Genomic DNA, 15,913 nt, shown 5'->3' on the forward strand with positions numbered 1-15,913 from the left:
CACAGACAGTATCTTTTTTTTTTTTTTTTTTTTTGACCGCACTGCACCACACGTAGGATCTTAGTTCCCCAACCAGGGATCAAACCCATGCCTCCTGCATTGGAAGCGTGGAGTCCTAACCACTGGACCTCCAGGGAAGTCCTGACAGACAGTATCTTTAATCTCAAAGAGAATGAACTTCACAGAAAAGCAAATCTAATTATGTCAATCTCCTATTTCAAACTCTTCAACGGCTACCCTCTGACCTCAGGAGAAAGTTCGAACTCCCTAGCACGCCATCCAAAGCCTTCAGGACCTGGGTCAGCTTATTTCTCTGGCTTGTCTCTCAGCCTTTCCCCTCCCTGCATCAAGGCTGCTCAGCAACAGACAATTCCCCACAAACATGCTAATCCTTCAACCTAGCACACCCTTCCCTCAGCTTCTCCTGACTTATTTCCATCCATAGCCCAGGGGTCCACTTAGAGGGCAGCTTCTCCAGGAGTCCTGCATCCCCAAAGTCTTGGGAGAGCAGAAAATCCTCCCGCAAGCTGCTCCCAGTGCTTTAATCCATATCCCATGGATCTCACTGTATTCAAATTGTAAGGCAGTTTGTTTGTCTCCACGGCTGGCCTGTGTTATTTAATCCTTCTGAAAACCAATGAGGTAGGCCTTACTGTGCCATTGTACAGATTAAGAAACAAAGACTCAGAGATAACTTACTTGAGGTCACTTATTTCATGGTGGGAGAAGAACTAAAACCCTGTACCTTCCCTTACTATGAGGCCACCCAGGGTAGAGCCTTAATCCAAGCATTATGAATTGTTATTATATTAAACAAGATTGTAGAGAGAGAAAATGCTTAGCATAGGACCTGTGACATATACTATGTGCTCAATAAATATGAGCCATCATCATCGCCATCATAATCATTATTAGCATTAGCTTTATCACTGTTTGGTCAAAGTTCATCTCTTTCAACGCAAAACTCCAGGAATCCTGCCAAACCCAGGATCTTTCCAAACAATGAGATCAATCATTAAGTGATGGTTTTCTCAAACTACTTCCCCTGCTTTTCTTCCTTAGGAGTCTTTAAAACCAACCTGTATTATGCTTCTAAAAAAGACAAAAAGAGGTTGCTCTCAAATGAAATCCCTTTTCACTTCCTTCCACCAGCACTCATTCCTTGGTTATTGAGGGTTACATTAAAGAGTCTAAAAAAGTATGTGTTTCACATCTTTGGTGTCGTTATTCTATCACTGTTTTAGCGTGATATCCATCTTGATCCTTTTGGCTTGACCTAAGCCCATTATATGTGAGGCCAAGCTAGAGTGAATTTTTACAAAACTCTTTATTTCTTTAGGGATGTGAAACTGAACCTTGTCCCAATGGCAGCAGCATCTATTTAAAGACAATCTGATTTTGTAGGAACTTAGATGGAAAACAATGAAAACAGGAACTGTCTGCTATTAAATATGTTTCCTGTAACCCAAGCTCAGTAAATTGAGTCTCTTGGTTTTGCTGTTGTTCCACCTCTGGGAGTCCTGTTTAAATCAACAGGGTTTTGTGAGTACAGATCAATGGCAGGATTTTCAGTTTCACAGAGAAACAAAGCTTTCCAGGAGAAAGAATCGGCCAGTGCACAGCAAGTACAGTGTCTTAATTGAAAATGCTCTTTCAAGCTCTGAAAACTTGTGTTAGTTCATTGAATCTGGGATTTGTTCCTCCACACTGAAAGCTAAGTGCACAATTTAACATACTTGGCATTTTCTTTTTTAAGGGCGATCCAAACTTTGAAATGCCTCTTGCATTACAGGTCCAAAGAGCCCTCATGAAAAAATAAAATAAAACCTTTGGTTATCAACTTATTCACAGTAGCAGATTGGAGCTGCAGTTTATAACTTTCAATTTCCTGAGAGCAAATGTAAGATATTTAGCCAAAAATATTCCCATTTATAAGTGATCATACAACTTTTTCTATCAGCTCCCATACTGGAGATTCAGCTTCTTGATTTAGAATTCAGAGTTTTATTTTAAATTTATGGGTAAAAGAGTGAAGAGTGAAAACTTGGCCACATCTCCGGACACTAGACAGTGGATCCAACGAGAGCTCCTGGGTATAGGAAGGGTAAGTCCTGCATTGTGCACACAGGGCTGGGAACTGGGCAGGACAAAAGCAAGCAGAGAAGAATTGAGGAGGTAATAGAATGGCAGTCGAAGAGGAGGGTAGAACAGAGGAGAAATCTTGAGGTACCATCTTCATCTACCAGCATCTATGTAAAGATGAAAAAAGTGTTTCGTTCCATATCTAATCTCAACCCTATATTGCAAGTTCTAGAGATAAAGTGGGAACTTCTCAGCCATCAAGGGACGAATCCCAAAGCACTAGGCACTGTCCACCCCCTCTGTCTCTGAGAAGCTGACAGAGCTCCAAGATCTGGGAGATGATTTTGGACTATTCCCAGATCTCCAGGCCTCTGGAAACCTCAGAAGGGACCACAGAGTCCCACTCAGTGCTGCCTTCCCGTCCATCCCAATGTGGAGAAAAGACATCACATTCTCCATTCTACTCTCTTGCCTTCATGTGCAAAATGCTCAAGGCTCTCATAACACAGCCTTAGTATCCCAGAGTTGAGCTCAAAAATCTTTACATACATGGAAGCCATGCATTTTTCTCTGAGTATCATTTTTGTCTCTATTGTACCAAGAACTTAAGATTCATAGTATCTTTCCCTAAATCCCATGAGTATAATTTTTCAAAGTATGGGTGGGAAACGGATTGACCATTTTAATGGTGTAAGCACGGGATTTACATGCATTTTTCCAGGTTTTCTGAGAAGAATGGGAATAAAATTTTTTCAAAGAAAAAAGAATTTCAGGAAGCTACATAAATAAATAATCTTTTATGTCTAATGCAGTGCTTATTAACATGGACTCCTATGGCCTTCAATGCTTCAATACACAACTACCCGGAAAGTTTATGCAAATTTAGGGTGCATACACATTTTAGTATTTTATGTAGACGGGGCTCATTGCTTTTATAAAATTTTAAATATGGTAGATGGCCCCCCAAAACAAGTTTTAGAGGAGTTAAATTAACAAGAAGTGCAAATTTTCTATTTCATACTATCTTTCAGTCCTTCAATGCCACAAAATTTTTGCCATGGTTGAGCACTTTGCATCTGAAGACAGAGCTATAGATTGAAGATTCCGCTGATTGAAGACATTGATAAAATAGCAGCCGTCTTGATTGTTTATCCTGTTCTCTTCCTGCTTTCTACAGGAGCCCCAAGTTAATGAAATACCCATTCCAGGAGCAATCTCTACACCTACAGACCTATTTGTAGTTCCAGTGCCAGGTTCAGAGAGCTGAGAGTAAGATAGACTCAATAATAGCCAGTATTTACTGAGAGCTCCTGATCTACGTACCAGGCACTCTGTGAAGCATTTTTTCTCACTCGGTCTCCATAACAATCCCATTAGATTACTACTGTTAGTATTCCCATTTCACGCATGAGAGTTAGAAAATTAAGTCTTTGCCCAAGGTTATGCAATGAGAAAGTGGTAAGACCAAAAATCTAAACCCAGATGGTCTGACTCCAGAATCAACAATCTAAGCCATCGTGATATGCTTCTCCAGAAGTTTTCCAGGAATATCATTGAGGAAGCAGGCAATCGAGACAGCACTTCCGTTTTTCATCCTGACCTAATATTTCTGAGCTGAGCAAGAATTTGGACATCATCTCATCACCCATCTTTACAGGGGAGAAAACCAGAGAGATTTCACAGTATAATGAAGAAGAGATAAATGGAGCAGCAATAAAAAAGCAAATGGGGACAATGCAAAAATACACACGTATAATAGAAGAAAGTGTAATTGATAAAGCACATTTATTAAATGGAAGTTATCTTTATCTGAAGTACTACTTTTTTAAAATGGAAGTTATCTTTATCTGAAGTACTACTTTTTTTTAGCGGTACGCGGGCCTCTCACTGTCGCGGCTTCTCTCGTTGCGGAGCACAGGCTTCGGACGCGCAGCCTCAGCGGCCACGGCCCCACGGGCCCACGGGCCCACGGGCCCAGCCGCTTCGCGGCATGTGGGATCTTTCTTGGCCGGGGTACGAACCCGTGTCCCCTGCATCGGCAGGCAGACTCTCAATCACTGCGCCACCAGGGAAGCCCTGAAGTACTACTTTTAAAATCTATCCAAGAGAGCATTGTGTAAGAAGGTAAAAAGGTACACCCATTTTGGAAAACAATTTGACAGTCCCTCAAAATGTTAAACAGATATGACCCAACAATTCTATTGAAGTATACACCCAAGAGAATTGAAAACACATGTCCACATAAAAACGTGTACACTAATGTCTAATGTTCATAGCAGCATTGTTCATATGCCAAAAAAATAGAAACAATAATCCAAATGTCCAGCAATTAATAAAGAGATAAATGAAGTGTGGTGTATCTATACGGTGGGAGACTAACTGCCAACAAAAAGCAATGAAACTTTGGTATGTGCTACAATATGGGTGAACCTCAAAAACATTATGCTCAGTGAAGTAAGGCAATCACAAAAGACCACATATTGTATGATCCCATTTACACAAAATGTCCAAAATAGGTAAGTGACAAGAGACAGAAAGATTAGTTAGTGGTTGCCAGGCGCTAAGGGCAGGGGAGAATGGAGTGAGAAATAAGGAATTATAGCTAATGGATAGAAGTTTTATTTGTAGGGTGATGAAAATGTTCTATAATTAGATTATGGTGATGGTTGCACAGCTCTGTAAATATACTAAAAACTATTGAACTGTAGGGCTTCCCTGGTGGCGCAGGGGTTGAGAGTCCGCCCCCCTATGCAGGAGATGCGGGTTCGTGCCCCAGTCCAGGAAAGTCCCACATGCCGCGGAGCGGTTAGGCCCGTGAGCCATGGAGCGGTTAGGCCCGTGAGCCACGGCCGCTGAGCCTGCGCGTCCGGAGCCTGTGCTCCACAAGGGGAGACGCCGCAACAGTGAGAGGCCCGCGTACCGCAAAAGCAAACAAACAAAAAAACTATTGAACTGTAAATTTTAAGAGGGTGAACTTTATGGCATGTAAATTATATCTCAACATGGCTGTTAAAAATTGTTTTAAAATTAGCATGTGTGCTTCCTACCTTTACCATGGGGAGTGTAACAGCAACGGTAAAGTTGTTTCATCCCCACCTTTCAGCCATACTGCTTGCACTCTCTTCATCTGTCTTCCGGTAAAAGCATCACTCACGACCAGCAGGGGGAGCTCAAACGATAGCTTTATCCGTTCTCTGCTCCCAATCACAAACAGCTGTGAGGGCAGAAAGACTATTTTCAAATTTAGAGAAAATGAAAGATAGTTGAGTTTTATCCTTACTTATCCCCACCAAAAGGATTGAAAAGTTGATATGAGCATTCATCTCTTTAAAACAAACCCACATCGATCCTCTTACACATCTCAGCTTTTCAATTACATTGTATTCTCCATAACACAAGAATATCTAGATTATAATAGGATAGACTATGATGTTTGACCGAATACTTCTGTGCTCTTTCCCTATAAATTGCTTTTAAAACAGTCAGTGAAATCCAGCAGAAGAACAAAAAGTTAGCATCCTATGTATAGAATGTCTTTATCATTACACGCTACCTAGTTGCACCTCCCACCTTTGCTCCAGCTCTGGGATCAACTGATTTGTAATATTATCACAGTGCTTAGGATTTTAGTGCAAAATAAATGTTAGCTATTTTTGTTGCATTCCAGGCTGAGAAACAGCTTTTGAAAGGGCATTTATTTATTCAAGAAAGTTTATTGAATATCTACTATAAGCTAGTCAGTGGTGGGGAAAAAACAGGTATAGAAACTGTCCTCATGGCTTGTACTCAGGTGGGGGAAAGATGATATTAAACAAACATATAAATAAGATGTAATCCTAAGTTATAATAAGTACATTGAAGGAAAAGCACAAGGTAATTAGAGAAATGATAACAGGAGTATCTAATTTAGATTGGGCAGTCAGGGAAAGTCTCTGAGGAGTTAGCAATTACACTGACAATGGAAGGCAGAACGTTCTAGGTGGAGGAAATACTACTGTGTGCATCTTGAGTCAGGAAAAGACTTCAAGAAGGCTTGGGCTGGAGCCTAATGAGGAGAGGGAACACGGTGCTAGAAGAGGTTAGAGGGTAGGGTAAGTGCCAGGTCATGTAAGGCCCTGTGGGCTCTAGGAAGGGGGTTGTATTTTACTTTAAATGTAACGGGGAGCCACTGAAGAATTGTAAGCATGCAAGTGGGTTGTCAGAGTTGCATTTTTATTAGACCAATCTGGTCATAAAGTGGAAACTTGATTAAAGAGTCTCAAAGCAAAAAAAAAAAAAAGAGTCTCAAAGCAGAAGTGGGAAGGGCATGCCAGTTGAAAGAAACCATCCATTTTGTTGTGAATGAAATGTGAGGTTCAGGGGCGGTGGGAAGTTATAAGAGTCATTCTAGAAAGACAATGACATACTCCCAGGCCCATTTCATGGCAGGCTCCAGAATCCATGGCATAATCTGTGTTTACCCTAGTTCTCTACCAACACCAATCCTAGCCACATCTTCAAAAAGAATCAGCAACTATGAAAAGCATACCCAAGCAAACAGTAACGCTGCTTTTCCCTCTCTGAAGTTATGTAGAGCCATTCTTAATACAGGGGAAAAAAATCAATGTACACACGTTTCCCAGAGAAAACATGTTTAATTTTAAAAAGTATACATGCTTCCTAAAATTGTGACCCCTCGTTGCACCAGCTGTTAGAATTACAATGGTGCATCAAATGAGGGTAATCAATTTTACACAGATGAGGAAAGATATAATATTTCAAGCCAAGCTTTGGAATTAACTAAATTTACATGCATGTTGTAGTGGAAAGAGCATGGACTATAATTTCAGAGGACGTGGGGTCAATCCTTACTCCACCACTTACAAGTCGTATCTTTGGGCAATTTACTTGACTTCCCCAAACATCTGGTTCCATGAGTGTAAAATGTAGATAATAATAATGTCCACCTCACAGAGAGGTCGTGAACATGAAATGAGCATGTTCAATGCTCAGTGGCTTTCCATATCATTACTTTAAGAATGTATAAACTATTCGGTGTAAAATAAGCTACAAGGATATATTGTACAACACAGGTAATATAGGAAATATTTTATAATAACTGTAAATGGAATATAACCTTTAAAATTGTGAATCTTTATATTGTACACCTGTAGCTTATATAATATTGTATATCAACTATCCTTCAATCAAAAAAAAAGAATGTACTTCCAAAAATTTAATCAAGTTCCTCAAAATAAAACTTCTGTACGAAAAATAGAAAATTACATTCTCTTCAATAACATTTTTTTGGCTTGTTTTACTTATTTTTTTTAAGTTTTTTATTGGAGTATAGTTATTTACCATGTTGTGTTAATTTCAGGTGTACAGCAAAGTGAATCATTTATACTTATACACATATCCACTCTTTTTTTAGATTCTTTTCCCATATAGGTCTTTGATAACATTTTAACATGATTGGCCACCTCAATCAAATTCTATAAATTGAAACATTTTGACGTTCAATTCTCTGCATCAAAAAAAAATCAAACTATCAAAGAAACTGGTTATAAATTTTCAATATTGCAGAAGTGCTAGATATTGGGAAAATAAAGATACATGAAATAAATGGAATGAACAAAATGAAAGAATAATAGTTTCTAAAGAATGAGGTTGTTAGTTTCCAAAATCAATAGATATAACTTAGAAACAAAATCATTGGTCAGTTTAAGGGTATTATGAAAATATTTCCAACACCTCAGCTCTATCACTTACTCGTTACATGACTTTAGCAAAGCCCCTTAAACTTGGCAAACTTGAATTTCCTCAATTATAAAATGAAGATAATAGCACCTAATTCATAGATTTATTGTGAAAGATAAAATCGTGCCTCTACAGCACTTTTGCATAGTACCTGGCACAAGTAGGTGCTGAATAAATGTCCGTTGTTATTTTTTGTTTCAATATCTGAAAGCCTGTTTCAGGTCTTTTGAACATAGAATATTTTCGACTGTTTTATTTATCTCAGACATTCTCAAATAGATTAGGTAACTTCTATTTCTGTTTCAAACAGGTTAAATGAATGTACTCCAAGTAGACTGACTGTTCCCATCACTCCATCAGAATTGCTCTTGCTAAGATTTATTAATGACCTGCACTACGCTAAACCCAATAGACAATTCTCCCTTTTCATCTTAAATCTGTTAGGAGCATATTTCACTGTTGATCACTCATTCCCACTTGAAGTATTTCCTTCCCATGGCCTCCAGAACACCGTTTTCTCCTGATTTTCCTCCTCCCACACTGGCCATTCTCCTTCCTAACCTTTGCTGGTAATGCTTCAGTGCCTCAACCTCTACTGTAGACTTTTTATAGGGTAGTTTCAGAGTATTTCAGGCTTGGTCTTCAGATCTCTTCTCTTTTCTATCTGCACTCACTCCCTTAATGATCTCAGAAAGTCTTGTTGCTTTTATTCTATTTTATTTATTTATTTATTCTTTTTTTGGAAAAGGTGGTCTTTTTAATAACTGCTTTTGTCACCAGGTTAAGTCATGCAGTTACAAAGTAGTTAGAAATTTCTGAAAGGATCTTATTGTTAAAAAAAGAAAAGCTCATTTTTAATGCCTCCTGTGTTCCGACAATTATCAACTTTAAATTGCCAGCCTGGTGTTCTCCTCTGAATGCCAGACATACATATTCAACTACAAACTCAGTGTTTCCATTCAGACATACAATATGCTCTCAAAATGAACATGTCCAATTCCAACCTTCTTTTCTTTCCCCCAGACCTTTCCTTCCTGCAGTCTTCCCCATCTCAATTAATGGCAACTTCAATTCTTCCAGTTGCTCAGGTCAAAAACTTTGAATTCTTCCTTGATTCCTCCCTCCCTCTCACAAACCCCACATCCAATCCATCAGTAAATTCTGTCAGCTCTATTTTCAGAACATCTCCAGACTCTAACCCCTAAACCAGCCACTTGTCATCACTTCCACTGCTACTACCCTGGCCCAAACCATTACCCGGATTACAGTAGCCTTGCCTTCTGTCTTCAGGGCACTCAAGCTGCACTGGTCTCCTCTCTGTCCTTCAAACATGGCAGTCCTGCCCCAGCCACTCAGAGGCCTTGCATTTGCTATTTCTTCTTCACAGAAAGGTCCTCTCCACCGACACCTGCACGACCCACTCTCTTACTTCCTTCAGGTCTTATCCAGATGTCACCTCTCTTTGAACCCTACTCTGGTCATTCTACTTAAAACTGCAATTCACCCTCCCTACCTCCCCATTCCTGCTTTACTTTTGCTAATTACCACCTGACGTTCTATGTATTTTAATTATCAGTTGGTTCATTGTGTGCCTGTCTAGAATGTACACTCGCTCTGGAATGTAAAGGGCAAGAATTTGTGTCTATTTTGTTTGGTGGCTGTTTCTCCAGAACCAAGAACGCCATCTTGCCATAGCAAGTACTCAATAAATACTTGTTGAACAAGTGAAAATGATGACGGGCTAGTTTTCCTAGGCCAAGAATAGAATGTTAATTAACCTCCTAAATATAATTAAAGCCTTAAGGCTTTTGGCATTTAAGTTAATCAATTTTAAATTTTAACTTGCTTATGAAACAAATTCTATTATATAGCATGTAAAATAGTTGGTCCCTTAACATCCTCTGTTTGTGTATATACTCTGTGTATATATATATATATATATGTATGTATGTATATTTACTCATAGATAAATATAAACTACAGGCAAACACATTCCTTTTATAGCACCACACTAAGTGTAGTTTATACATCAAACCAGAACTTAAACCTCAGTCATATGCTGCTCTTTTCCCTCTAAGGATTTCCATTCTTGTTTCTCTTTGGGGGTAACTACCTAATATGTGTTTTGCAAAACAGCACTTTGGGGGAATTATAGTTAATATACGTAAGAATTTAAATTAGAAGTCAGGAAGCAGTTCCCCTTTTTCCTAAGAGATTTCAATAACATGAAAAGAATCCATTTCTTCATCCTAGAACCTGGAACCTTAAGTGAAACATCCAACAGGGGAAGAAATCACAGGACATGTGAAATTCCATCACAAATTTTTGTTAACCACATTTTTGGGGTTTTAGTGTTTGGTTTTTGTTTTTACTATCCTCTAGTATGTCAAGAAATCCTGATTCTTATAAAAAGCCATCCTAGAGCTATGGCCAGTAAATTGACATAAGAACTGAAGTTCTACCAGCCAGAGATAGTAACTAAATATTATTATTAGAACAAATGTTTTCCTTTACTATTCTAACTTTACCATCTAAGGAATTACTCTTTTTAATACTCTTCCATCATAGACTTTTTATAACTTTTTAAAATTCCCTTTGTCTTACCCACATTATGTAAAATAAACAAAAACTCTACTTTTAAAGGACTTTTAGTGAAAAAGAGTTGCCTATCTTGACAATTTCTAAAGAAAGACAAGTTAATTTTAGAAATCATATTATATTTTCCATTTATACCTCAGAATAAGCTGTATTTTATTTTCAAGATGGCCTCTTCTTTTAGCTTTTCTCCATTTCCAAAGTCTGTGATATTCACTTTTTCTTTCTTTGTAACTAATACATCTCTTCCTCTGAAAAAGGTCTGCCAGATTTTTGCCACATGTTCTGTCCTGGGCTATGAGTACAAGCTCAGTGTGAAGGTTGAAAAGCATTTGGAAATGAAATGAAAAGCACATTCTCAAAGGTTTTGAATTTCCTGGAAAAACAACACCTCTTCTGACATTTCATATACAGACAAACCAACGGCTCAAGCCAACATTGGAAGTCAACATTAATGTCGATCAACAATTGACTGTCCACAGTGACTTGGCACTGAAGTGGTCACGCAAGAAATTTTTTAACACCGTAGAAAACATTGATCTCTCTTTTTAAGAGATTTCAACCAAGTATGTATCTGAGGAAGTTCAGCTACTTAGTATAGCCACCTGTCCCCTTGCTGGAGACAACACACACACCTTTACAACACTCAAAACAGCCTCAAAATTGAAGTGTTAAAACTCTCATTAATATGATTCCTCCTCCATCGTCCTCGTTTGCCTGCCACTAGCATGAACCTACAGACCAATGAGCTGCCACCACAATTATACAGTTTTACAAGCAAAGGAAAAAGAGAGAGAGAGAAACAATGCCTACAGGAAAAGGGTGAATGAAAGTAAAATTGTAAAACTCAACTGAGTAAAACTCAATTACTCATACTAATTGAGAAGGATAATAATTTTATGAGTGTTCGGAATAGTGTTTACTTCATCTATCTATTAAAAGAGAGATTACTAAACAAATTAATGGTATAAACATCATTCTAGGCAATGCCACTCATTTTTGCATGTCATTTTATTTTATTCTCTCATTGGTAAATCTTGTTTCCCAAAAAGGTCATTCATGGCACTCAGATCAGTTTGTAAACGAGTACTTATTTGTGGTGTGTCTGGTTTTAATCAATGTCTATCACTCCCACTAGACCAGAAGCTCCAGGAGATCAGGGACCATTTCCATTTTACTCACCATTCTAGCCTCAGTACCAAACACAATGCCAAACCAAGTAAGTTCTCAGTAAATATTTATTCCATAAGTAAGTAAATATCCCTTTTAGGGCACTCTTTGTGCCTGGCACAGCTTAACTCTGTAAGAGTGGGCAATAAATTCTTATTGAATTAAATTAAGAGGATAGCCTTAAGGAAGGTGGTTCTGGAACTACACATGTACTCATAAAACCACTGAAATAATAATTGTAAGTCACTTGTAACTTTCCTTCAGGCATGTGTTTAATTTGACACAATTTTGTTAAACCCAATTCCAGGAGTAGTTTTCTCTTTTGTTCGTACTTTAAATTAGTAAACATATTTCTTTTCAGCAAAAAGCATATGAGTCAGACTTTTCTCTCCCTCAAATGAGTTATTCCCCCAGCTATTCAAAATTATTAGTGGGTGAGGTTATGTCAGATTTCCATTAATAAGTGATTAGTCCTGGTATTGAAAACTAAGAATATGTAAATGTAGATAGAGACCATGATCAACCAACCAGGTACCAGTTGCTTAATAACCATACTTCTTCTGAATATTCTTCCTGGCTAAGTAACTGAACAAAAACCTTGTTTCAAACCACAAAGATGCAGCCTTAGTGTTTCACTGACACCTGCTTCATACCCACAATGATGTGCCTTTCAACAGATGCGCCTATAGTGTTTGACACCGTGCCTACCCATCCTCCTGGTGACAGCCTCTCTGGGCTTCCTTCTAATGCCCTTTTGTAACTGTTCCTTTCTGGTCTCTGCTGACTCCTCTTCCTGATTTCTCCTCGAAGTGTTGAGATTTCTCAGATTTGTCTTCTCTCTCTCTTCTCCTTGGGAAGCAGAAAGGAGAGCCTGACAACATAGGTTTAGAGTCAGCCCGCTTGAGGTCAAATCCCAGATCTAACATTCTCCAGCTGTGTGATCCTGGGCCTCAGTCTCCTCGTCTATACAGTCATATCTTGTATTGCACTTTGCAGATACTGCATTTTTTACAACTGAAGGTTTGTGGCAACCCTGTGTCAAGCAAGTGTATCAGCGCCATTTTTCCAACGGCATTTGCTCACTTTGTGTCTCTGTGTCACATTTTGGTAATTCTTGCAACATTTCAAACTTTCTCATTATTATTATATTTGTTACGGCGACCTTTAACTAGAGACCTTTGATGTTACTACTCTAATTGTTTTGGGTGCATGAACTGTACCCATATGAGAAGGTGAATTTAATCGATTGTTAACAAAGGATTTAGAATATTACATAAATCTAGGTGTCGAAGCAGCAGCAGGATTTGAGAAGACTGACTCCAATTTTGAAAGAAGTTCTGCTTGTAGGTAAATGCTCTCAAACAGCATTAAATGCTACAGAGAAATTGTTCATGACAGGAAGAGTCAACCAATGCAGCAAACTTCATTGTTGTCTTAATTTAAAAAACGTCCACAGCCACTCCAACCTTTAGCAACCACCACCCTGAAAAGTCAGCAGCCATCAGCATCAGGGCAAGACCCTCCACTTGCAAAAAGATTATGAATCACTTAAGTTTCAAATGATGGGTACCATTTTTAGCAACAAAGTATTTTTTAAGATATGTACATCGGCTTCTTAGACGTACAGCTATTGCACACTTAACAGACTACAGCATAGTATAAACATAATTTTTACATAGTGGGAAACCAAAAAATTTGTGTGGCTTGCTATATTGCAATCGTCTGGAAGCAAACCCATATCGCTAGGTAAAATGGGGGTATCTACAAAGTGGGGAAGTAAATAGTAACTACCTCATAGGGTTGTTTTGAGGATTAAATGAGATAATACCTGCAAAATGCTTAGAACAGTGCCTGATGAATAGTCAGTAAATGTAAGATATTTATCTACAATCCCTTCCTCCACAACTCCACCAGTTCCCACACTTACATCCATCACCTCTCAATATCAGTATCAACCATGACCACCTCATCAGCTAGAATTCCCAAACATATGGACGTCTATCCCTCCCCTCTCTCTGAAGAACCAGCCTGAATATCCAGTTGAGTCCTGGGCCACCCAAACTCAACGTACCCAAATCTGGACTTTTCTTTCCCTCATCTGCTCATTTTTTAATAGCACCACCTTTCTCTCAACCAGCCAGCTTGGAAACTTTGTCTGTTGTATTGTTCTAGCTGGTATACCCAGAATATAATAGTGCCCAATAAGTATACACTGAATCAGTAGTCTTTCTGCCACCTTCTCCCTTCAATCAGCCCCAGGCCCCAATGCCAAAGTTAGGCTCCTAAGACATAATTCCTTTCCTACCCATCCATCTATCTGAAATTAATTCAATCTTCTCCTAACTTTCAATTTTATAGCTTTGCACGCAAAAACTTTTTAAAAGCCCAAAAGTCAACCAAGTTTGAATTAAACACAATTTCCCAAATAGGTTCCAAGCTTTCCTGCCATCATCCCTTTGTTCATACTGTTCCCTGCTCTTAAATATCTTTCTCCAATGTCAAATCACTGCCTTTGCCTTAAGACGCATCTCAGACGCAGGCTGCTCCATAAAGCCTTCCCTAATTCTACCAGCAGGACATACTCCCTTCTGCCTCCAAACTCCTGTAACCTCTGAATTTCTCCTAACGAACTTCCCATACCCTCCATTCTAGTCTGGTCATTTCTCTCAATCGTGAATCCTCCTTGCTAAATTGAGAGGTCACATAGTATATAGAACGGGGTCAAATCTGCTTCATACTTAGGGAAGTTTTTCAAGTTCTTTGAGCACCAATTCCCTCATCTGTGGGATAGGGAGAATAAACCATCATGAAGACATTAAAAAAAACTGGTATTTACAAATATTATTAATGAGGGATAATATTTTCCCATTATAAGTGGAAAACTACCACAATTGGGTAAAATATATATATATATGTACTAAGAACACTGAAATGAAATAGGTAAAATGTTAACAGCTCTTATGTTCAAGTGGAGGGGTTGCACATGATTTGAATTGTGTTCTATAATTGTTTATGTTCAATATTTCTACAACTAGCTTGTATTCGTTCCTCTTGTAACTGACTTATCAAAGAAACATTTATAAAATGCCTTCAGAAACTACATTATGGCCTGATGAAACAGAAAGATGAAGAAAAATGACAGTTTATAAGGGGAAAAAAGTTTTAATTACTTGGGTAATATCATTCATAAAAGGGGGAAAAGTCTTTTATGTCTTCAAAATGCATTAAATTTCAGCCATTATGTGACTGGAAAAAGCTCAAGTAGAATAAAGAACCTTAGAAATCACCTGCCAAAAATATTTGCCACCGTAATTGGTTAGGACATTGTCACAGCTCCTGAATTTTGGGTTTTCTGAGCCCTGCATGTGATCGACCATTGGGAGAGAGCAACACAAACACAGAGGCCATTGCATCAAGCCTGAGATCAAGAATTTATGTCTGGCTTAAATCAAAGAGTCCACAAGAAAGATTTGAAGCTGTAAAATTCCATGTTATAGTCAGCACCCTAAGTGATTTTTGAAAACTTTTTTCAACTGCAAACTTGACGTATCCAAAGTTAAATTTACTATCTTTTTTTCAAAGCCTGATCCTCTTCCGGGGCTTAAAAGTGTGGTTTTGGAGTCCTATTGGACCACAGATTCAATGTCAACTTCGCCACTTAACGGAAAAGAAACTTTGGAAAGTTATTTAATTTCTCTGAGCCTCACTTTCCTTATTTGTTTAAAAGAGGATAATTATATTTCCCCTACAAGTTGTTGACAGGGATAAATTTTTTAAAAGATGCATTTAAGTCACCTAGCACAGCACCTGGCACAAATAAGGACTCAAAAATGGTAACAACATGTTTCAGGAAATAATCATCATCTACCCAGCCTCCCAGGCTAAAGGCAACAAAGACATTACAACCATTCTGTCCCTTGTAGGTATCATAGGCAGGAAGTTGTGCCAATTCCACCCCTGAAATATCTCAGAAATCTAACACCTACTACCTCGCCATGTCCAGTGCTACATACTGATTGTGGTATTTCTCACCTCTTGCCCAAATATGCATATACTGAAATCAGTGATAACTCCTGACTCCTGCTCTCACAGTGCCCCATGCTGACACTAAAGTTCTCTTTTCCCAAAGATAAAATGTGACATCATTCCCCTGCTTAAAGATGCCCTGACCCCCTATTGCACCCAGGATCAAGCCCAAGCTTAATAAGATGGCATATAACACCCTTTTCACAATCCCTCTGCCTTAGTGTATCTCTCCAGCTTCTCCTTATGCCAGTTTCCCAAGATTCACACATGTTCACCCTGAGCTAGCACCATGCTAATCATC

Source organism: Pseudorca crassidens, chromosome 11 (assembly GCF_039906515.1).
Source record: "Pseudorca crassidens isolate mPseCra1 chromosome 11, mPseCra1.hap1, whole genome shotgun sequence".
Taxonomy (NCBI): Eukaryota; Metazoa; Chordata; class Mammalia; order Artiodactyla; family Delphinidae; genus Pseudorca; species Pseudorca crassidens.